This window comes from Cricetulus griseus, chromosome 5 (assembly GCF_003668045.3).
Source record: "Cricetulus griseus strain 17A/GY chromosome 5, alternate assembly CriGri-PICRH-1.0, whole genome shotgun sequence".
In the NCBI taxonomy this organism is placed as follows: Eukaryota; Metazoa; Chordata; class Mammalia; order Rodentia; family Cricetidae; genus Cricetulus; species Cricetulus griseus.
In genome coordinates this window covers 99,448,894-99,474,418 of record NC_048598.1, presented here as the reverse complement: position 1 = coordinate 99,474,418, position 25,525 = coordinate 99,448,894, and the positions used below count along the sequence as shown (strand labels likewise).

Here is a 25,525-nt window from a genome sequence, read left to right as displayed (position 1 = left end):
AAACTGGACCACAACTATCTTGTTGGCTGGAAGATGAGAATAGAAAAGGGGGCAGGATGATAGAAAGAACTGGCCTGGAAATCTAGTGATAACCCCCACCCTTCTACTGCCTTCTCAATATATCAGAAACAGCTAACAATGTAGAGCATGCTTGTGCTTCCAAGGGCAGATTGGGCCTATTTTTGACTCCTCTGCCAGGTTCCCAGGCAAGAACGCTGCTGGATGCCAGGACTAATCCAAAATGAACAAAATCACTGATCCTCTCAGAGCCCAGGACTCTGAGGCCTGGCTGCCATCCAAGCTCCTTGGTAGGCTTAGCAGACTGTGAGACCCTGGTCCCTGAGAGGTGAAGTGGTATGGCAGCCCAGGACAGAGAGAGGCGGGCAAGGAGGCTCCAGGCCAGAAATGCCATTCAGTAAACAAACGAGCATGTCTAACTCCAAAAACACTCAACATCATACTTTCACCTCTGTTTACATTTTCCTACTCTGCTACCAATTAGAGGTTCCAAGAAAGGGGACAACAGTCCAGGGAACAGATCATACAGTTAAAGCTGAACTTTGGTAGCACCTGTCAACCTCAGAGAACCAACTTGCTAAAAAAGCTGTACAAAATTCCAATGCAGTGCAGAGATGCAGGCCTAAGTCTAGAGTCTGTAGACTATATGCCTAACCCAGTATATGGTAGGATCAGGGACACTAAGTTTCCATATCTCTCTTGCTGAGGTATTCCGTCTTCCACAACCCTGCATCTGCCCTCAAAGTAGAAAGATTGTTGTATCACATTCACAAGACTTTTTTAATACTGAGGGCTTTGCCCTTTTATGATCTTGAATAAGCAAGGGTGTCCTCTAAATTGTGTTGAAGTCCTAACTAATAACAAAAGGAACAAAAGAGACACACAACTGGGAGGGAATAACGAATAACTTTCTTTGCAGATGCTATGATTACTTCCCTAGAGAATACCAAAGAATCAACAAAATAGATTCTAGAACTAAAAGCAAAGTTGAAAATACAAGGTTAATGTGAAAATAACTGCTTTCTTAAACATCAACAAGAAACTGAAATTGAAATTACAAGCATTCAACTGTTATCTTCCACACTGTGCTACTGTGATTGTGTCTGTAGCCCCTTCTTCCAAGCTGATATGGAAGTGACAATATAAAGTGAGGGGCCTGGCATGGTGGAAGGCCCTAATGTGTTTGAAGCATAAATTAATCACAAACACATGCACATGTAGGAACAGGATGTCTAGATAGATGAGCCAACATGTCTTTTAGATAGCAAAAACAGTTTATCATGGCTAATTCAAGTGGAGCATGAGAGAACCAATGCAGGTATGTGGAAGCACCTAAACACAATCTCTCTGACCTCCCAACCAGTTTCTAAATAAAGCATGCCCGACCTGACTATCAGTGCAATGGGGCATAAAAGAAACCATCTTTTCTGACAAGCTAATGACAAAAGATTGCTCCATTAGCCAAGTGACAGCGGTGCACGCCTATAATCCCAGCACTCAGGAGGCAGAAGCAGTATATGAATTTCTCATTTGAATGTCTGATGCCTATGGGATCAAAAGAGTGCATCTAATCCCCTGGATTGGAGATACTAACAGTTGTGAGTGCCAGTTGAGTGCTCAGAACTGAATCCAAGTCCTCTGCAAGAACAGCAAGTACTCTTAACCATTATTAGCCATATCTCTAAGCCCATTAGCCTTATAAGAATCACACAAGCCAGGTAGGTGATGGCACACACCTCTAGTCCCAGCATTTAGGAGTCAGGCAGGAGGATCTGAATTAAAAGGATGCCTGATTAAGTTCTAGGGCTGTAGAGAAACCCTGCCTTGGGAAAGAGCAAATCTAGCCAGTGTTAATTATGTAAAACTGCATCAGAAGTTTTGTTGTGTTTTGTTTTATCTTTCCCCCTCTCCAATCCATCAATTTGTAATTACCTATGAAAGTAAATAGCCATCCACTGACAAGAAAGCAATACCACGGTAGTGTCTGTTTTGGTTTCTTTTATCACACCCTCCAACATCAAGAAGGAAGGGAGTATAGAGAGATGGTTCAGTGGGGGAAGAACTCTTGCTGAGCAAGCACAAAACTGAATTTCAACCGTCCTTTCAGGTGAGTGTGGGAAAGAAGATAAATAACTACAACCTTAAGTTGCTAGAGAACTTAATGAAACACTATCATAATACACAACCAATTGTGAGAAAATCAGCTCCATGGGAACAATGACCATCATTTACCCATTGTAAAATAACCCAACAGCCACCTGAGAAAGAAAACAGAGCTTCCCAGGGTTGGGGGTGGAGATATACGGTATCTGTGATCTCAGCACTAGGGATATGAAGGCAGGTTAAGGAGTTTGAGGCTAGTCTGACTATATAAGATCCTTTCCAAAAAACAAACAAGCAATCAAGAAAACACAACATGAAGAATCCCCATGTAGCTCAGATTAAGAGCACAGGCTGCTCTTCAAGAAGACCTGGGTTCCCAACACCCTCTTACCTCTGCAAGCACCAGGCACACACATATATACATGTGGTAGAGAGATATAAACATGGAGGCAAAACACTCATAAAAGAAAAATATATCTTTAATTTTTTAAAAGATTTATTGTGTATATAAGATTCTGCTTCCATTTATATCTGCACACCAGATCTCATAGTGGATGGGTGTGAGCCACCATGTGGTTGCTGGGAATTGAACTCAGGACCTCTGGAAGCGCAGTCAGTGCTCTTAACCTCTGAACCATCTCTCCAGCCCCCTAGATCTTTATTTAACTTTCCTAGAGCTGGGTGGTGGTGGCACACTCCTTTAATCCCAGCAGTTGGGAGGCAGAGGCAGGCAGATCTCTGTGACTTTAAGACCAGCCTGGTCTACAAAGCAAGTTCCAGGACAGCCTCCAAAACTACACAAAGAAACCCTGTCTCAAAAAAAAAAAAAAAAAAAAAAAAAAAAAAAACACAAGAGCACCAGCTGTTCTTCCAGAGGACCTGAGTTCAATCCCCAGCATTCTTGTCACAGCTCACACTGTAACTCCAGTTCTAGGGGATCCAAATCCGTTCCTCTGGCTTCCACAGGCTCTAGACAGGAATACAGTGCACCCAAACATGAGTGAAGGCATAACTCTCATACACGGAAAATAAAAATAAATTACTCTTTTAGAAAAAGAATGTGTGGGAGCTAGAGATGTAGCTCAGTGGAGAAAGAACTTTCCTAGCACACACAAAAACTATTGTTGTCAAACTCTGTTATCTCCCCCAAAGCCTATTTCTCCCCATACTTATTTTTGTCTTTATTGGTACCTTTCCTTGTATGTGTATCTATAAAAATTTAAAATTTTCCATTTTGATATTAGTGGTTAAGTATTCCATAGTGAACAAAATTTCCTAACAGCAATCTCTGAAGCCACCAGAAAGATGGTGCCCCACAACATTGATTCCACTTGGTTCATATGATGGAATGGTTTAAAAACCACTCAAGGATCGGTTTTGGACTAAAACTGCTCAAAACAATTCCAGATTAGCTAGCTGAGATGGTCCACCTTCTTACAATACTCTGGCCAGAACTTCAAATAAGAACCTCAGATAAGTCTTAGTTGCTTCTCAGAGACTGACTACAAATCTGTTCCTCTTCAGATTTAACCACTGTCTTAATTCTTTTGCAGGATCCCATAGAAAAAATGACATCTCCTTTCCCAATAGGTGGGGTGGATGGGTTTTTGGTTTTTCTCAAGGTTATGGATAATTGTCACCAGTTTAGGGTTGGTTATAGTTGTACAGAGTTGGGGGTAGAATATGAAGTTCAGACTCAGGAATCTCTTTTGGAAAAGAAAAAAGGGAATGGATGGGATATTTTAGCAACTATTAGCTATAGACAACTAATATTGATATAGATTCCCGTATACTGATACTTATGTAAAGTTATATGTATTTCTGTCTTAGATAATTTATATATTGTTATAAGCTTGAAATTGTCATATTGTGTAGGTTCCTCTTTCTGTTTACAATGTTTTTGCACACTAATGTAAAGTTAATTTATCATATGTATGTTTGTTTCTATATATACTTAATGTATTTTGTTGTGGGTTTTTTTGGGGGGGTGTTGTTTTGTTTTTAGTTTTTCGAGACAGGGTTTCTCTGTGGCTTTGGAGGCTGTCCTGGAACTCAATCTGTAGACCAGGCTGGCCTTGAACTCAGAGATCTTCCTGCCTCTGCCTCCCAAGTGCTGAGATTAAAGGAGTGCACCACCACTGCCCTGCTGCATTTTGTATATTGGTACAATTTAAGGATATTTTTGTCATATTGCACTATACAGTTCTACCTCTGATCAAGACTGTTTACTTTTATATGTGAAGCTTCCGTCAATAAGTAATATATGTTATTGAAAATTACAGGCAATAGTCACCAATGCTTTTTATAGTTATGTAAGTCAGGTTCTCTAGATGCACAGAAATGTATTCAGCATAGATATCTGATCTTCAAACACTTCAAAGACCTACAGAATATGGCATTTAAATATTTTAATAATTTAGAATTCTGTTGACATGAGACACTGCTCCTGTCAGCACGGAGCTCTATCCAAGAGACTGCTGGGCACCAGAGACTCTCCATTTGGAGTTTGTTTGCTTCTTGGCATAACTGGCCTATTGGGCAAAAGACTGTCCTTGCCTCAACTGCTGACAGTAAGCATGCTGTCCAAACTGGACAAGCATGTTAGAGATAAATGACTGCTGAACCTGGTCAAGACAAGGTAGGACAGTCTTTCAAATTTTCCTGCTTCTGATAATGATCTGTAAGATATTCTAGAACTTAGCCAAAGTTGGTTGCCCCAACATTACTGAGAGACCTTGGGTGACTGTCCAGGCAGGCAGCTGTTTCTGTCAATTCTTGCACTACTAGGACTTCACCCGCTGGTATTTCCTATGTGCCCAGGTAATATTATTTTCCGTCTCAGATCTTTGATGAGGTTGAAAACTAAATAATCACAGCTAATATCCTTTCATGTCCTGGCTAAGACATTTTAGATATAAGACTCAAGACTCCTCAGGATAGAAAAGCTGTTGGAATAATCTCAATCTCTGTATTTTTGCCAATTACCTACAGCCTGGACATTTAGTATGTGTCTCTTGCTTGATGTTGTTCTTGCTGGCTGTAGATCTAAATTTATGTATGTTTTTACCTCTTTCTCCTGGACAATACTTGGTATCTGTTCCTACCTTAAATAATTTTTGATTCAGGTTTAGAACCCTCTTATTTAGACAATAAGGGGGAAGTATAGTTCTGCCAATAGTTCAGAATCTTAGGGTGTTATGCAGATGTGCTCCCTTATAAGGAAGACAAGGGGTAACTCTCACTTTCTCAGGGTGATGGTCATCATCCTGATCATCATCCTGCACTGCACCATTCTGCACCTCCAAGGGCAAAAGACCTCAGCAGCACTTCACCTTCATCGTGTGAGTGTTCCCTAATTTAATATTTGTTATTCTTTTACACTTTTACACTATTCAATGACCTTTGAATCTTGTCATTATGACAGCTGATTAGAGTAAAATTTAAAAAGAGATGTCCACTAACCCTTCATGGTCACTACCTACCTTTCTCCAGAAGAACACTCAAAGCTGCCCTCACTGCCTACATCTTTAAACCCACCACAGAATTACAATCCATTCTATTTCTTCACAAATCATTCAGAGGAGACATGTGGCACATATGCCAAAAGCCAACAGATACCCTGCCATCTGTTTGTTTGCCCACAGGAACACAAACTGTGTTGAGCATGCATGATCTCTAAACAAGCATTTCTGCCCCAGAAGGCTCAGCTCAGCTAAAAGCCTTCAGCTAAAAGTGGGAACTAAGTAGGCCTTAGACATAGCCTTGTTTGTGGCCCAACCAGGGATACAGGAAATGGGTAGGGTGTTAGGGTGTTAGGGTGTGTGTGTGTGTGTGTGTGTGTGTGTGTGTGTGTTTACACTTGTGCGTACAGTAGCCAAAGGACAATCACCATGTATTTCCTTAGGAACCACCCACTTTGTTTTGAGACAGGATTTCTCACTAGCCTAAAGCTTGCCAAGTGGGCTAGGCTGCTTTGTCAGCAAGTCAACCTGTCACCACCTATGAATTTTTTTCCTAATTTTTTACATGGGTTCTCAGGTCTCCAAGACCGCAAAGCAAGTGCTTCACAGAAGACAGTCTTTTTGCCTTTCACTGATAAAATGCACAGCTATGACATAAACTAAGACTGATTAAGCACCATGTTAACTACAAGCCAACTACTCCCACTAGAGGATTTGCTGAGCCTAGTTGTCACAACTGGAATTGGTAAGCAAGGCCTTAGCAGCAATTTTCCCAGTTAAGTGCCAACTTTCCCTGAATACCACCTGCTTAAAGAATGAGCCTTCTATGTGAGTTCGAGACCAGCCTGGTCTACAAGAGCTAGTTTCAGGACGGCCTTTAAAACCACAGAGAAACCCTGTCTCGAGGAGAAAAAAAAAAAAAAATCGAAACTGGCAAAATTAATTAGTAACCCATTGATAGTGAAATTATGAATGAACATTTAAAAACTTGGCAAGGGGCAGGGTGTTGATGGCACACGCCTTTAATCCCAGCAATCGGGAGGCAGAGGCAGGTGGATATCTGTGAGTTCGAGACCAGCCTGGTCTACAAGAGCTAGATCCAGGACAGCCTCCAAAGCCACAGGGAAACCTTGTCTCAAAACAAAAACAAAAAACAATAAAAACTTGGCAAGGTAAACTGCTAACAACTGTTCTGAAAATACTTAGCTGGGGGCTGAAGAGATGGCTCAACAGTTAAGAGCACTGCTCTTCCAAAGGGTTCAATTCCCAGCACCCTCATGGCAGCTCACAATTGTCTGTAACTCCAGTTCCAGGGGATCTGCCACATACATGTAGACAAACCACTAATGCACATGAAATAAAAATAAATAATGTTTTTGTTTTTTGAAACAGGGTTTCACCGTGGCTTAAATCATTTTTTTTTTTTAAGAAAAGAAAATACTTGGTCATTTTACTATAGCATCTCTACTGACCCAAATATTCCGTTCCTGAGTATTTGCTGAGAAACTTACACATCTTAAAGGCTCATGACAACACTGCTCTTAATATGACTTAATATGCACTTAATATGACCAATAAAAACAATTCTGATTACACAAGTGTCTACCAAAACTGAATATGTACACATATGCACAATAAATAAGATATACAGGAAAATGAACAAAAGCACACAGAATATAAGATAAAAAGTTCAACATCTATCTTGACCACATCATTCATTCAGGCCTGCACACAGGACCACCCTACAGCAACTGGCTGTTACATGACAAGACTCTCCTGAGAAGCAGTAAGAACAATAAGAAAACACAACTATGAGCTGAGTGTGGTAATACAAATCTCTAATCCCAGCACCGAGAAAGCCAAAGAAGGATAGAGAGCTTGAAAACAGCCTAAATTACATAAAGAGTTCAAAGGTAGTTTTGGCTACTTAATGAAACCCACCCACCCCCCCAAATAAAACAAGGATGTAGAAAATCTAAAAGCCTAACAGCATCCTGGAGAGAATATAACATGGGGCAAACACTTTGGAAAACCATCTGGCAGTACCCGTACATGTACACTTCAAAGAGAAAAAGGAAGCACATTTCCACAAAAACAAAACCCCTCATGTTTGAAAATTCACAGCATTACTCATAAGAGACAAAGCTGAATCAACCAAAACATCCATCAACTGATTAAAAGGATGATCTGTTAAATGGACACAACCAGATTTGGGGGGGGGGGGGGGAAACACCTCTGATGGAGCAAATTATATAGTGTAGCACACAACTCCAAAGCTTAATAGTGGCCTTCTGAGAACTAATATTCAGACCCAAGAATCACTGGACAGGAGAAGAGGAAGCAATTCATACCCATTAAGTGAGTCAGACTACTGAGGCAAAACTTGTCAACACTGGCACTGCTAAATTTTGTTTCTTCTGTTGTATCTACTCAAGAAATGATGGAAGTCTCTGACTTTAAAACATTAAGCTGCTCTAGCCATACTGAAACAACAAATAGAGAAGTGTTACCTTTATTTAATGAAGTTTTACAGAATGAGACCTGATGAATCAAGATATACCTCAGAACTATCCACGGCACATGTATGACGGGGGAGGTCTTTCTGTACGCTGTTTCTCTTATTGGTTGATGAATAAAGCTGTTTCGGACAATGAACAGGCAGGATGTAGCCAGGCAGGAAGTATAAGCAAGGCTACCAGACTAGGAGAATGATAGAAAGGGAAACTTGGGAGAGTAGCCAGAAACACCATGTAGCCACCAGAAAGGTAGGACACCAGGATATTCTCCAGTAAACAGGACCTCAAGGAGATACACAGATTAACGGAAATGGGTTATTAAGAGAGCTAGCCAATAAGTACCCTTAGCCATCATCCAATGTCTTTAACTGGGCTGTGGGACCTAGCAGGAAAGAAACCTTCTGCCTACAAATGGCACCCACACGTGGGACACGTAAAACCTGGCAAAAGCTTAAAAAGGTATTTTAAAAGCAAAAGAATGCTTTAGTCCCAGCACTCACAACTGTCAGTAGCTCCAGCTCCACAGGGTCTGCCCTCCTTTTTGGGCCCCTGCACTCATGTGTACAAACATATGTAGAAAATGGAAATCTTTAAAAAGGAACAATTTGAGTATCAGCTTTGTGTTAAGAATAGGTAAATGAACTAGGCACTGGTGGTGCACACCTTTAATCCCAGCACTCGGGAGGCAGAGGCAGGCAGATGTCTGTGAGTTTGAGGTCAGCCTGGTCTACAGACCCAGTACCAGGACAACCTCAAAGCAATACAGAGAAACCCTGTCTCGAAAAACCAAAAAGGAAGGAATGTAGAGAAAGAAAGAAAACAAAACAAAACAAAAACAAAGTCAAGCAAGGCTTCTTGGTGGCAACATTTTCTCAGGTGGGTTGTTTGCTAGGGGCTAGCAAAGGTACAGCTCTTTAAAGAGAGGCTTCCTAATTCAGCATTATTGGCAAAAACCACAAGGCTTTTAAGAGGCCCTGCTACCAAACAATTAAATGATGTTTAGGAGCAGCCAGCGGCATGCTTCTTGGTAGTGACCTGGACCTATAAATTCCAAAAAGTTGTGGCAATAAGCATGGCTCTCACCAGTACCTCTGCCATTAAGAAAGCTAAAGAATAGGATGGGGCCAGCCTCTGCTTTAATTTTAGCCATGCTATTTAGAGGATAAAGACTCATGGTCAGAAAGAGATACCCAATAAAGACTGATTCAGATGAAGAAAAACCTCTAAACTGTTTACACTGTGTTTAAAAATATGTGTAGGCTTGGGAAAGAAAAGAAAAAAATATAGTCCTTAAAAAAGAAATAGAGAAGCCAGGCAGTGGTGGCATACACCTGTAATCCCAGCACTCGGGAGGCAGAGGCAGTAGAATCTCTGAGAGTTCAAGGCCAGCCTGGTCTACAAACCTACACAGAGAAACCCTGTCTCAAAGAAAAAAAAGAAAGAACGAAAGAACTACAGTAGCTGGGTGTGGTGGTGGCACATGCCTTTGTGTGCAGGCAGATCTCTGTGATTTCAAGGTCACCCTGGTCTACAGGGTGCGTTCCGGGATAGCCAAAGATACCGAGAAACCCTGTCTCCAAATAAATAAATAAATAAATAAATAAATAAATAAATAAATAAATGTTTAGAAAGAATTTTAAAAAACCTAAGTAAAGATGACAACTACAGTCCCCAAAACACCGAACAACCCAATTAAAAAGTGGGGTACAGAACTAAATAGACAATTCTCAATAGAGGAATCTAAAATGGCTGAAAGACACATGAGAAAGAGTTCAACATCCTTAGTCATCAGGGAAATGCAAATCAAAACAACTCTGAGATACCATCTTACTCCTGTCAGAATGGCTAAAATCAAAAATACCAATGACTGTTTATGCTGGAGAGGATGCGGAGAAAGAGAACACTCCTCCACCGCTGGTGGGAGTGCCAACTTGTACAGCCACTGTGGAAATCAGTATGGCGACTCCTCAAGAAAATTGGAATCAGTCTACCACAAGATCCAGCAATTCCACTCCTAGGCATATACCAAAAGAAGCACATTCATATAACAAGGACATATGTTCAACCATGTTCATAGCAGCATTATTTGTAATAGCCAGAAACTGAAAGCAGCCTAGATGCCCCTCAACCGAAGAATGGATAGAGAAATTGTGGTACATTTATACAATGGAGTACTACTCAGCAGAAAAAAAACAATGGAATCTTGAAATTTGCAGGAAAATGGATGGAACTTGAAGAAACCATTCTGAGCTAGGTAACCCAATCACAAAAAGACAAACATGATATGTACTCACTCATATGTCGACCTGCTTTAGGATACATAGTAGTGACCATGCTTTAACAGAGATGTTTTTAATGATGTTGCTCAGAATGGTTTCCTCCCAGATGATGACTGAGAAGCTAATTTAAAAAAAAAAAAAAATGGTGCCAAGAACCACAAGAGTAACAAACAGAACTGTGCTGTTTTCTAAGATTTTGTTTTTTTTACTTTTTTGTTGTTGTTTGTTTTTGTTTTTTGTTTTCTGTTGTTTTTTTTTAAATGGAGTGTGCTGGATGTCTCTACAATTTTGTTCAAATGAATGCAGAACATGGAAAAGCTGTTGCTGCTATTGATGCATAACATATTGCTCTTTTATATAAATATATATATATATACACATATATATATGTGCTAATTGAAACTCAAATATGTGATGAATCCAAGGTGTTTCAGTGAGTGCTCACCTGTGCATGCAAATTTGATTTCATCTTTAGTAAGTAGTAAAGTTATATGCTTGCCAAAAAAAAAAAAAAAAAAAAGTGACACACTGGAAGACAAATGTCACACAATTTCAATTTTATGTGTGACCTGGAAATGATGAACTTATGGGAACAAAAAGCAGAATTGTGGCTATTAGGCTTCAATGTGGGTCTTTTAACAATGGGGAAACGATTGGTTTAAGGATATAACACTGCAGTTGGACAAAAGGCATGGACTCTCTGAAGTCTTGAGGTCTACTGAGAGCATGATAAATATGGTTGATAACAATATGCTATATTTTAAAATGGATTATGTGTGATATAACATGTTAATTGGCTTAATTTAGCCATGCCATTGTGAACATACTGTATTCTGTATCATAATTGTGCATGACTTTATTTATGAGCTAAATAAATGAATGAAAACTACACAGAGAGTCTGGATAGTGAATGTTACTGTATTGTCTTTTAATTTTTTGATTGCTGAGGAAGGAGCCAACAGCTGCTAAAAGATATTTGATTATAAATGATGCTGGATTAAACCAACCTATATATTTTGAAAATGCCTTGACTTCAAATTTTAAGTCTAAGGACAGGTTATTTTGGAAAAGAGGTTCTGTTTTTGTTTCCATGGAAGATGAAAGCTCATCATCAAGACCCCCAAAGCAGTGGCCCAGGTGATCCAGCATCCAAAACAGCTGAGATGATGCAGCCTCAGACCTCTACAGCCAGGATTTGGTCAGTTTTCTGAGTTTTCTCAGGATCCCCTAGGGATTAACAGCTCCCCCAAACAGCAGGAAGCAGTTTGGAAAGAACTACAACCAAATTCCCAAATATTGTTTATAAATGCTTGTTTTCATTTAAACAGGGTTGGTTATAAATGGTTAATGATCACAGTCAATCCCTTTAAAAAAAAAAAAGGATAGATTTTAGTTTACTGATACAAATGTTAAGTCAATTTTAATATATATATTAAACTACATATAACTATATATATATAGTTCTTTTAAAATCCAATGTATAATTAAAAATACAGATTATAGTCACCTATAATAGTCAAAACTTACGTTAGGTGTTCTAGATATAGAGACTTATTTCAAAGTATAGGTATTATTCAAAACCTTTCAAAGACCTATAGAATATGGCATTTAAAATGGTCTATTAGGGTCTTTCATGACAATGAGACATAACTGTTCCTGGCAACACCAATTATGTCAGAGGAAGATGGGCATGGAAGAAACTCATTTTGGCAAAACTGACCTATTGGGCAAAGAAATGCTCTTGCCTGGACTGCTTGACAGCAAGCTGTCCAAACTGGAAAAGCAGGTTACAAAGAATGACTGCTGAACTTGCCAAAAGACAGAAATGGTCCTTCAGGATTGCTGCTTTACAAAAGAAAGCAACTGATGAACTTTGACAAGACAAGACAGATATTCATATTCCCTACTTCCATTAAAAAGTCTACCATACACTATGGTCTATGGGCCGAAGATAGATGCCCCAATATTACAGAAGAACTTTGGGTGACTGTCCAGGCAGCAAGATGTCTCTGTCAATTTTAGAGTTTATGTGTTATCCTTCTGAGGTCTTTGATGGAGTTGAAGACAAGACAGATTTTTTGTTTTTGGTTTTGTTTTGTTTTGCCAGCAGCATTTTCTTTTGGGGGGGAGTTTTCAAGACAGGGTTTCTCTGTGGCTTTGGAGGCTGTCCTGGAACTAGCTCTTGTAGACCAAGCTGGTCTCGAACTCACAGAGATCCGCCTGCCTCTGCCTCCCAAGTGCTGGGATTAAAGGCATGTGCCACCACCAAAAGAAAAATGTTTACAAAAACAATCAACCCATAAGCTAACTGCAGTCAGTGATATATGTAAGTAAAGTCTAGAGCTGGGACTAAAGGCGTGCACCACCAACCTCCCTTTTTATTTAGACAGAAAAGATAAAGGGAATGTCCTTCTGTATGCTGTGAATACATGTTTCGCTTATTGGCTGATGAATAAAGCTGTTTTGGCCAATGGACCAGCAAGATATAGCCAGGTAGGAAGCATAGGCAGGGCTACCAGACTAGGAGAATGTGGGGAAGAGTAACACAGAAGAGTGACCAGGTACACACTATGTAGCTGCCAAAGGAGTAACGTGCCTAACATTTGGAAGCATGTATGGGTAAGCCACAGCCTCGTGGCAATACATAGTTTAACAGAAATGAGTTAATAATTAAGAGAGAGCTATCCAATAAGAAGCCTGAGCCATCAGCCAAACAATTTACAATATAAGCCTCTGTGCGTCTGTTTATTTGGGTCTAAGCAGCTGGGGGACCAGACAGAACAGAAACTCTGTCTTCACGTGTTGAAATGATAAAGCTGGACCTCTAGATTAACTGATATTAGACTTCAGTAAAGTGAAGATATGTGTCTAATCCATTTAACCAGTTGCTTTTTATTTTTGGGGTTGGGATGGGAACCCATGGCCTTGAGCAAGTCAGACAAACCCTTTTCTACCAAGCCATTACCCAGCCTTTGACTTTTTTGTTTTGTTTTTGATACGGTTTCACTTAGTCAAGACTGAAAATTTGAGATCTTCATTCCTCAACCTCCCAACTTTTGGGATTACAAGTATGCCATCACATCTGATAATCGTTGTTGATTTTTTTTTTTTATGGCTGTTGTGAAAGATACTGAATGAACTATTTCCTTGGCCCTTGGATACATTTATCTCAGCTGCCTAATAGCGTCTCCCAATTGCAGGACACTGTTAATGTGTAGGTAAGGGTACAATTCTCATTTGGTATAATTCTCTACAATTGTAGAGAATTGTAGCTACCAGCAGGCCTCTACAGTTCTAGCCTGTGCTCAGAAAGCAGGGAGGTGGTGACCTGTGGCGGTACACATCTTTGATCCCAGCACCCAAGAAGAAAAGGCAGATGGATCTCTGTGAGTTTAAGGTTGGTCTAGTCTTCTGAGTTGCAGGACTATAAAGAGACTCCATCTAGATAGATAGATAGATAGATAGATAGATAGATAGATAGATAGATAGATAGATAAGTGTTTGGGCTAGAGAGATGGCTCAGAGGTGAAGAGCACCAGCTGCTCTTCTGAAAGACTCAGGTTCAAGTCCCAGCACCCACATGGTGGTTTACAAACATCTGTAAATCCAGTTTCAGGGGATTCAACTCAACCCTTTTGGCCTCCAAAGGCACCAGACATGCAGGTGATGCACACACATACATGCAGACAAAACACCCCCATACATAAACAAAATAGATTTTTAAAAATTTAAAAAGGCTGGGTGTTGGTGGCTCCACGCCTTTAATTCCAGTACTCCGGAGGACAACCTCCAAAGCAATAAGAGAAACGCTGTCTCTAAAACAAACAAAAATTTAAAAGAAAGTGTCATAGGCACACGGTGGGGTATTTTTAGCCAATGAGATATTAAGCTACTATGTGGGTGTACCTAGTAAACATTATCTTAGCTCTAAGCCAGTTACAAAACAAAAAGATACCATTCACATAATGTGGTATAAATTCATAGAAACAGTAAGTGTAATTGTCATGATGTAATAGGACAATCTTAATAGTTAACAGATTTAAATTAAATTTTATCTTTACAAAGTAAAGATGTCTGGGAGGAGCCACCAAGGTGACTCAACAGGTAAAGGCACTTGCTGCCACACCTGCTGACCTGAGTTCAATACCAGGAACACACATGGTAGAAGAGAAAAACTATTCATTCCCTTTCTTCCCTCTTCTCCCCTTCCCCCCAGACAGGGTTTCTAGGTGAAGACAGTCCTGGAACTCACTATGTAGACCAGGCTGGCCTCAAACTCACTATGATCCGCCTGCCTCTCCCTCCCAAGCACTAGGATCAAAGGTGTGAGCCACCATGGCCTGCTGCTATTCCCTCCTTACTACACCCTGGTTTCTGTGACAGGCTATCATGCTCCATTTCTGTGCTGCCTTACTTCCTCCAGCCACACTTCCCATTCTTCCTGGTATCCAGTTTGAACTTCACGGTGGACCTGCTCAAATCATTTACTCACTAACTCATTCATTCATTTCTCCAGCCCTTTCTCACTTTCTTTGAACTGTTTTGTTTGTGAGGTGGGAAAGATCTTACTTGTATTCCTGGCTGGAATTACAAACCATTTGAGTGTTAAGAATGGAAACTAGGTACTCTGGAGGAGCAATACTTAAATCCCATGTGTCCACTTAAAAAAAAAAAAAAAATCCTGTAGGTAATCTTACTTCTCTTACAGAAGAGAAAAACTTCTGAGTTAACAAAAGTCATGCTTTTACACTAAGAATAGAATTTAAATAAATGGGAATAATTAAAAGCTAACAATAGTAAATGAATGCAGGAAAATAGCCATTAGTATATAGAGAATTTTCAAACCTTAGAAGTTAGGGAGTGATAAAGGAGTTTATAATAGACACTACACTGTTTTCAGTAGTAATGAATTTTTTTTCATCCTAACTCAATTCTGCCCCAATTATTTAAGTTTATGATATTGTATTCCCTGTTTCTTCCACCAGTCAGCGATGTGGGGAGGGGAGAGTAGAATGAAGTCCAAATATAGCCTGGTATAGTGTGTCCTCATATCTGATGTGAAGAATGGTATTTTCCCATAAACTGTCTTCTTCAGCCTTCAGGTTCAAGTATATGTCTGAACAGTTATTCAATAACTGAGAGCAGGCATTAAGCCACACAAGAGAACATAGCCAAAGTCTATCTATCCAATACCACCAAATAAATAATCAGGTTGGCTAAGGGCCATTATAATATGCCATTATGAATTCTGTTTTTTATTTTTTTCTTTTATTTCATATGCATTGCTAGTTTTGCCTGCATGTATGTATGACGGTGTTAGATCCCCTAGAACTGGAGTTACAGTGGTGAGCAGCCATATGGGTGCTGGGAATTGAACCTGGATCCTCTGGAAGAGCAGCCAGTGCTCTTAACCACTGAGCCATCTCTCCAGCCCCTGAAATTTCTTCTTCCCATTAAACAGCACAAGTAAACTGGGCGGTAGTGGCACACACCTTTGACCCCAGCAGCGGGGAGGCAGAGGCAGGCGGGTATCTGTGAGTACCAGGCCAGGCTAGGGCTGTTACATAGAGGAAACCCTGAGGGGGAGTAATAAGGTGAAGGAGGATAGAGGCACCCCAGCAGTATGGCAGCACTGCTGATTCAAAGTCTATGAATGCATGCAAGAGATCTTCAAATTCGAGAGGGCTCTCCAACCTTCCCTAGAGCTAACAACTGATGCTCCAGAAAAAAGTATGACTGGTCTAATTCTTGACCACCAGACTTCCACTGGGGAACATGGCCTAAAGCCCCAGTACACAGTGTTTTTGCAATGGGGGTGGGGGTGGGGGGGTTTACTATGCCTAAGGCCTCTATCCCAAAGCCAGTGTTGGTAATAAAAGGTGATGCAATGAAAATTCTGCCTCCTGTTTGCTTTTCCTCCCCTCCTTCAGTCAATTTTGACAACTGTTGTCAAGAGCAAGAACCATAGGTAAATGATTATTCTGGTTGATCTTATTTTGATTATAGAAGTAGGCCCTCCCTTGTAATACTAGAGGAATGCTAAGCATCAGATTTTACAAAACACTGGGTATAGAAACAGTTTAGCAAAATCATGAAACTACAACAGTTGCTTCTCTAAACTTGGAAGACAGATCTACCCCATCTTCCAGCAAAGCATCAATCGTGAAACTCCTGAAACTCAACCTATCTGGCTTCTAAACCTTGATGGTGTAAACCTTTCATCTTTGTGTTTCCTGAGTGTTATTTTCAGCCACACTGAGAACCCTATTAGCAGAAGCCTGAACCCTGAATCCTGCCCATCCAGTATAACTCCTCCCCTAGAGCTGAGTCCCCAGATTAGTATATCTGTACAGAGCATTGCCAGTACCTCTCTCTATACCTGACAAAAAGTAAGTAAGGTATAAACCATGTCTTTCATTTCTATTACTAACAGATTTCCCCAGCACTTAGGAGGCAGAGGCAGGTAGATCTCTGAGTGTGAGGCCAGCCTGGTCTACAGAGTTCCAAGACAGGCTCCAAAGCTACAGAGAAACCCTGTCTCAAACAAAAACAAGACAACAACTCTCTCTTTCTCTCTCTCTCTCTGGGCAAGGTGGTCTGTATCAACACTAACATAGAAAGTCCCTGTCTAAAATTAAGGGCATGTTTCAACACATAAAATCAGGCAAAGGTTTTATGAACTTGAAATGTGTGATATCCTTTGTCACATCTTAACCCACTAGTTCATTTTATGACCCATTGTTTGAGAAAAAGATAAAGAATTACTATTGGGTGAGATGACTCAAAACACCTGTAATCTCTACCCTCAAAAGGCTATTGAGGAAGGCTTGCTGAGTTAGATGCCAACCTAGGGTACAAAGATCATACCTCAAACAAACAACCAGCAACAATACTTTCCTCAAACTCCAGACTCTGGAACCTAAATCTTTTTCACTATTTTATATACAAGAAACTGAGCCCTGGAAAATCAGAGTAGCCCAAGGGCAGCTGCCCAGTATGAACACCGCCAACCACTGTCAGGTTCTGTACTCCATGTGGTTCTCAACCCCACAAAAATTATCAGCTCCCATAAAATAAATGCTTCCTCAAAGTGAATGCCAGCTCTTTCAGATATAAAGTCCTCAAATTTAAGTCCCCCTTTAACTATTCTCTTCCTGTTTTTTTTTTTTTTTTAAACACTACCTCAAAGGCCAAACTACCTGTGTGCCTTATTACCTGAGGTAGGACAACTGGGGATATTAACTACACTCAAGGACACAGGAATTACTAATTGGTATTTCTGGAAATTGCATAATACCAAGTCCAACAATACCTCTCTCCCTTGGCACTGTCTCCACAATGTCCCCAAGACTCTTGATGTTAACGGCAGCTAGAAACAAATAAGCAACTCTGGCCTTGAATGGAAAACAAGAAAAGAGTGGACACTGCAAAGCAGAAAAGACTCTCCGTCCTTTCAACAGAACAAATGCTACCGCTTTCCACTTTTTCTACCCAATGGCTAACAAGTACAGCACAACAAAGATGTGTCACACATACAGTGCCACTCTTGTTTGTCCACAAAGCTTAGAATACTGATTCCAGTTTACAAAGTTCAGACCTGTGGCCTTGAATCTGAACCCTGACAGTGACCTTCCAACCACTGCTTGCAGCAGCTATGTTTTAGAGCTGCCCCACCATAAAACAAAAGGGCAAGCCAAGCATGGTAGTACACCATTAATCCCAGCATCCAGGAGATGCCAAATTTACTCAATTTCTCCTTCTTGGTTTAGTTTTGTTTTGAAGACAGGAGATCACGATGTAGCTTTGGTTAGTCTTCAGAATGGGATGGCCTTGCCAGGCATTGGTGGCCCACACCGTTAGTCCTAGCACTCGGGAGGCAGAGGCAGGCGGATCTCTGTGAATTCATAAAAGACCAGCCTGGTCTCCAAGAGCTAGTTCCGGGACAGCCTCCAAAGCCTCAGAGAAACCCTGTCTTGAAAAAAACCAAAACCAAAACCAAACAAAAAACCAGAATAGTATGGCCTTCAATTCAGAAATCTGTCTGCCCTCTGCCATCTCAGAGCTGGGATTAAAGATGTCACCACTACACCGCAATTTTTCTTAATTTGGAGTTAATGTTTACATTATCTGACCTATTTGTAAAAGAAACAATCAGACGGCTGGGAGGCAGAGGCAGCAGATCTGTGTGTTTGAAACCAGTTTGATCTACAGAGTTCAGGACAGCCAGGGATACACAATGAGACCCTGTTTCAAAACAAACAAGTAAAAGAAACACAACACACCTTTGAATTTCACACAAACAAAATGGTCTTTCCTCAGGAACTAGCCTGCTCAACCATCAGCTGCCAGTTTCACCCCTTGCTGGAGACAAGAGTACTTCATCAATCCTGAACATCAATACAATTCAAAAGGAGGCAAGGGAAGCAATGAAGATATAGAGAGATATGCCTGTGTCTCCAGTCTACCAGCATCTTCTGGCTCCTTCATAAACATAAAGTTACATCAACAGGCCTGCTCCTGCTTGAATATTTCCCCAAACTACAGCAAACATCTCAAAGCAGATACCTTCATAACTAGTACATTTCAACTAATCCCATTATCCCGCTCTTCTTGATCAGGCACCATCTCCTACATTAGTCTGCACTGAAATTTGCCCAGAGGGAGACAGCACCCTTGGAAGGCACCTGATGGATAGTGGTATGATTGTGTAACTTGCCTAGAAAAACCAAGCCCTGATTCTTGGAGTCAGGGCTAAATTATTCCTACCTGTGGATACACTCCATGCCTAGTACTTTCTTCCCACCTCACTTACATAAACAAGACACTGCTAACTTCTGACAAAAGGAATGGAACTGAATGTAATCAAAAAATTTCGAAAGTGCACACCCTACTGATATAGTGGTCTTGTTCCTAGAGATGAAAAAGAAAAACTGAAAACCACATCCAAAAGTAAAAGTTATAGTAGAATTAAATGATGGTATAAATCTGGGCAGTGGTGGAGCACAGGAACCCTTTAGTCCCTGCACTGAGGAGACCAAGACAGGTGGATCTCTGAGTTCGAGACAAGCCTGGTCTATGGAGGGAGTTCCAGGACAGGACAGACTCCAAAGCTACACAGATAAAAGATAAACAGAAACCCTGGGGCAGGAGAAGGAGGACAGTTTATGTGCTTTTAGAAATGTTTACCTGTAGCAGGTGTTGATGGCGCACAACTTTAATCCCAGCACTGGGAGGCAGAGGCAGGTGGATCTTTGTGAGTTCAAGGCCAGCCTGGTCTCCAGAGCGAGTGCCAGGATAGGCTCCAAAGCTACACAGAGAAACCCTGTCTCGAAAAGCCAAAAAAAAAAAAAAAAAAAAAAGTTTACCTGTATAGTAATTTGGTGAAAAAAAGAAATTAGGCAGGCTTTGCTGGTGATCCCAGTAATTGGAAGGCAAATGCAAGCTGATGAATTTCAAGACCAGCCAGGGTTACAGAGGGCACTTTTCTCAAAAAAACAAAATCCCAACAGAGGCAAGTGAGACTGCTCAGCAGATCAAAGAGCTTTTGATGTGCAAGCTTGACAAGATTGTCAGAACCTACATAAAGGAGAATAGACAACCAATCAAGTCTAAAAAGTTGTTCTGACTTCCACACTTGCACCAAACACTCACAAACTCTATCACATTAATAAAAACCCCACAGAAATTAGGCTCAGAGGTAGAGTACCTGCCTAGTTTGTGCAAGGATCTAGGTATAATTCCCAGGACCAAATCCTAAAAACAGAGTCCAACCCAATTTTGTTACAAAAGTACAGGGGGATTAAAAGATTAACCCCGGTTCAAATCCTAGTACCCACATGCACACTGTTAACTCCAAGATCTGACACAGTAACACAGATGTACCTGCAGGTAAAACACCAGTGCATATAAAAAGTAAAAAAATTTAAAAAAATAAAAAAAGGGGGGCTGGAGAGATGGTTCAGAAGAGCACTTTCTGATCTTACAGAGGACCTAGGTGTGGTTCCCAGAAACCATACAGCTATCCTTAACTCCAGTTCCAGAGGACTCTATGACCTCTTCTGGCTCCAACACACATATATGCAGATAAAACATGCAAACACATAAAATAAGCCTTTAAAAAGAAGAGAAACGCTGGGCATTGGTGGCGAATGCCTTTAATCTCAGCACTCGGGAGGCAGAGGCAGGCGGATCTCTGAGTTCGAGACCAGCCTGGTCTACAAGAGCTAGTTCCAGGACAGTGTCCAAAGCCACAGAGAAACCTGCCTCGAAAAAACAAAAAAAAAAAAAAAGAAGAGAAACATGCTGGGCAGTGATGTCACAGGCCTTTAGTCCCAGCACTTGGGAGGCAGAAACAAGTGGATCTCCAAGTTCAAGGGCAGCCTGGTCTACAAAATGAGTTGCAGGACAGTCAGGGCTACACAGAGAAATCCAGTCTCGAAAAACCAGAAGTGTAGGTCCTGTGAGATGACTCAAGTAAAGGCATTTGTAGCCAAGCCAGAGGACCTGAGTTCAATCCCCATGACCTTCATAGTGGAAGAAAGAACCAATCCCTACAAAAGACCAGAAGGCCTGGTCTAAACAGTGAATATCAGAAGTCAGAACTACCTCATCTCAAAAAACAAAAACCAAAAAACCAGCATAAATTTTGCCTGCCTGTTCCAGACTTTCTCCTATATACTTATAATCAAACTGTTCTGTGAGCACTTACATTCTTGGGCTTCAACTTCAGTATCTCTTCATTCAAATGTATTTTGCTAGACTTTTCTTTTGACCCTATGACATAAGCACTAGAAAAGCAGTTAAAGTCTCTGCATGTCTGGGGAAGACAGTTCAGCAGGTAAGGCACATGCAAAGCCCAGTATATAATCCCTAGCCATACATGAATGGAGGATGGTGAAGCACACCTGTAATTCCAGCACTCAAGTGGAGGCAAGAGGACCCTAAATTCAAGGTCATCCATCCTTGGCTATTAGACAGACCCAGTCTCAAACAAACTCCTTCGCTGAAGGAAAAAAGTCTCTATATATCTTCAAAATGTTAACTATAATTAAAAACATTCCAGCCTATCAAATTACTCCTATAAGTATCTAGTCCATAAAAATTAATTCATAAACTGGGCGGTGGTGGCGCATGCCTTTAATCCCAGCACTTGGGAGGCAGAGGCAGGCAGATCTCTGTGAGTTCATAAGAGACCAGCCTGGTCTACAAGAGCTAGTTCCAGGACAGCCTCCAAAGCCACAGAGAAACCCTGTCTCAAAACACTCCCCTCTCCCCAAAAAAACACTCAGGATACCAAAATACAAGTCATTGTAGAAAATATCTTTTTTTCTCTTGTATATACTGACATTTATACATGAATCAATGATAAAAACATTATGTTCGACTTTTTTTTTTAAAAAAAAGAACCAATATTTTACTGACAACATGAAAGTTAAGAAATACTACCCATACATGTTTATTACCTAGTTCATCTTCCTTTTAAAATACTTTCTGCACATCAGGTTGAACCACAGCTCTAACCACTCACCCATATTGCAAGTTGCTAAGTAGAACACTTAAGCAACTGTGTATCACATTGCTCAGACTCAGTAAGTTTACCACAATTACTAGGAATTTCAATGATACCTTAGTTAAAATTCACACTCCAGTAAATCATAGTATTGTTTTTCTAAATGAACTTGCATTTAGTATTATGTATGGCAAATTCTATCCAATTGTTTGGTTTGTTTTTTGGGGTTTTTTTTTGGGGGGGGGGTTCAAAAAGGGTTTCTCTGTGGCTTTGGAGCCTGTCCTGGAACTCGCTCTGTAGACCAGGCTGGCCTTCAACTCAGAGACCCACCTGCCTCTGCCTCCAGAGTGCTGGGACTAAAGCCGTGTGCCACCAACACCACCTGGCTCCAATTGTTAAGATGCTCTTTTAGGCACTAATGACACAATGGAGAATAAGAAAAGCAAAGCCAAACAAATCCCTCTCTTGTGAAATTTAATTCTGATGAAAGGTACCTAAGGAAAATCTGTTTAATGTGCATGACACATGTACTGCATGAAATAGCAACAGCAGGGTTTTCTCAGAGTTCTCACTTCGCAAATGTCCATTATTTTCTTACTAAACGAACAAAAACCAAAGAATTATCAGATACTATTAGCAGGGTTTTTGTTTGTTTGTTTGGTTGGTTGTTGAATTTAGGATTTCTAGAGTAGCCCTAGCTGTTCAACACCAACTGACTCTGTAGATTAGGCTGGCCTCAAACTCAGGAGATCCGCCTCACCTGCCTCGGCTTCTGAAGTGCTAGGATTAAAGGCCTGTGCCACCACAACAGGATCCATTAGCAATTCTCAATAGCAAATATTCTTTCTTGATCACAGAATCGGCATGTGGTCCAGACTATCCTATAATTGGGGATCTCTGTCAGCTGGCTGAGTGCTGAGATTCAGGGCTGTAACACTGCCCATCTTCTTTCCAACCAGTGCTATCAATCCCACAAGATTACTCAAATTTAAGGATCACAATTTTAATTTTTATTTTGGGGGTGTGTGTGCAGTGCACGTAGGGGCCCCATAAAGCCGTAAGACAGAGTCAGTTCCCCAAGAGCTGAAGTTATAGGAAGGACATTGTAAACTGGCCACTGTATATCCTACAAAAGAGCAGCTGAGCCATCTCTGCAGACTCTAGACATCAAAATACTTTATATCCACACAGATGATGATGGTGGGTTGTCAGAAGCACACTGCCCCAGATGGCTTTTCTTTAAAAACAATTCCAAGCAGGAAGTTGGGGGCTCACAGCACTTGAGAAGCTGAAACAGGAGGACTGTCAAGTTTGAGGACAGCCTGGACTAGAGTGAAACGTGCTCTCAAAAAAACAGTAATATCCAGGAACTGGAGAGACGGCTCACCTGTAATTGCTGTTCTTACTGAGGACCCAGGTTCTGGTCCCAGCACCCTCATGGCTGCTCACAACCATCTTTAACTCTAGTTCTAGGAGATCTGAGGCCCTCTTCTGGCCTCCAAGGGAAGAATGCACTTGGTACAAAAATTAAAGTAACCCCCAATCTACAAAATTTCTAATTCAAGTCTTTCAACAGCCTAAATTGTAAAACTTTAAAATACTACATTATTCCATTTCCAATAGTGAAAGTTATCTAGTACAAAGATCACAAAAACTGGCTCAAAAAGGTTATCTCTTGGAAGCAAAGTCTAAATTCCTTTAAACAATTCAATAATTTAGTGGAAATTTTACTAAGTGGTCTAAGGTTCTCCAGCAATTCTTAAGCTAATCTCCCCCTTGCATCCCTCTAAACTAGATACAGAAAACTAGATACACACACCCAAACTATTCCAGCCACTTCAGGATCCTAGCTTTCATTAGTAGCAAAATCCCTTATCTTTGGCAATTTGCATGAGCAATATGAAAACAAGATAAAAGGGGGTGGGTTAGTTCCAGTAAAAACTAACAACACCATTTTAAGAGACTTAACTCTAGTTTGAGTCCTACTCTATGGTCTACCAAAGAAATGGTGGGCAACAGGGCAGCAATATATTTTGTAATAGATTAAGGCTCTATCCTTCTTTATTTGATCAACTCAAAGTATTTGAGTTTTATCTTCTCCAACCTTCCTGGCTGAAGCATTTGGATAGGAAGGAGTTGGTTATCTATAAATGCCCTCCGTGGAAAGATCATCCCTATCCAAATTAAAATGAAAAGAATGTTCTTTTAAGTTATTGGAAAGGGCATAAAACACAGTGCCATCCGTAGCCTTGCTGAATTGAAAACATTCACAAATCCTTTTTTTTTTTTTAGTTTTTGTACATGACTTTCTTTACAACTTCCAAGGTCTACCAATTTCAGGGACTATTTATGAAAGTTGACATCTCCATTCATAAAAAATTTTTCAACCATTCATTATAACACTAAAGAGCACACTGTTTTAGAAGTACACTGCGTATTGGATTTTTGTAACCAGGGCCTATTACTGCCCCTTCGATGGTAAGCAAAGACATTTCAATTCTCAAGAGGCCTGCTGCAAGAGATCACTGGCATCCGACACACACAAAACACTAGAGATGGGGGGGGGTGAATAAAAATCTCACCAGGTTGCACAAAGCATAAACAAGCAGATTAAAACACTAAAAAAAAACCTTGTCTTGAGTAAAAGGGAGGTCAGCCACTTAGCAGAAGCACATGACTCATCCACCGACCTGAGCACAAGTATTCACACGGTCCACTATACTAACCTGGGATTTCCCATTCCCAACCAAGGCCCGGCCTTAGGGGCATCTCCTTGAAGTTGTGCTATTTCCGTGTTTGTGTGTGTGTGTGGGGGGGGGTGTCATTTTATTTTGCTGAATCACAACTCCCCCACATCCCCACCCTAAATCCACACACACCCGCAAATAAGTAGTAAGACCATTGCAAGGGACGCCAGCGAGCACAGGCCTGGCAAAACAAAGCACCCAAAGAGGGGGCTTCCGGACTGGGAGTGGGTGGGTCAAGGGGGACTCCTGGTCTTTCGTCACCGGTCCTGTCCCCTGGGTCCCTCCTGGGGCGGGCGGGCGGCCGCAGCCCTTTCCCTCTGGACAGGATCTTGGACCTCTTGATGGCAGAGCTGCGCGGACAGCCAGAAAGGTGAGACTAAGGAAGCGGGAACTCACTATCCCAGCACCGGCACGACTCAGGGAGCGGAAGGAGGGCGCTCCGGGGCACGGCGCGCAGGAGCTGCCAGTCCCGATGGGCAGCCGCAGCGGAGAGGACGAGCAGGGCCCGCGGACAGCGTCCCGGGCCCGGACTTACCCGGGCCGGGCGCGCGCCGCAGCCGCTTCCTCCTCCTCCTCCTCCTCACTTAACAAAATGGCGGCGGCAGGAAGTGCCGGGCGCTCGGCCCGCCCCCGCCCGCCCCCGGCCGCCAGTCCCGCCCAGCGCTCCCGCGCCCCCGGTCCGGGTCTCCGCCGCCGCCCGCGCCGAAGGGGACAGCGGCGGCCGCGGAGCCCGCCCGCCGCCCGCCCGCTCGCTCGCTCGCCCGGCCGCCGTCGCACCAACGGCGCGGGCGGCCCCGGCAGACCGCAAGCAGCAAGCAAGCTCCGGGCCCGCGAAGCTGCGGCCTCCCCGCCCCCGCGCCGCGCCGCGCCGATGGCGTAGGTGGTGGCGCAC

General features: G+C 41.7%; 1 protein-coding gene across 1 annotated transcript in view; it reads right to left on the bottom strand.

The window, feature by feature from the left end:
- Brd4 (bromodomain containing 4) overlaps positions 1-25,221 on the bottom strand; it is an 81,218-nt gene extending 55,997 nt beyond the window's left edge. The window contains 1 exon segment of the mRNA XM_027419485.2: positions 25,169-25,221. The gene's annotated coding sequence lies outside the window, so the exon portion shown is untranslated.
- Between the last annotated feature and the right edge of the window lie 304 nt (positions 25,222-25,525).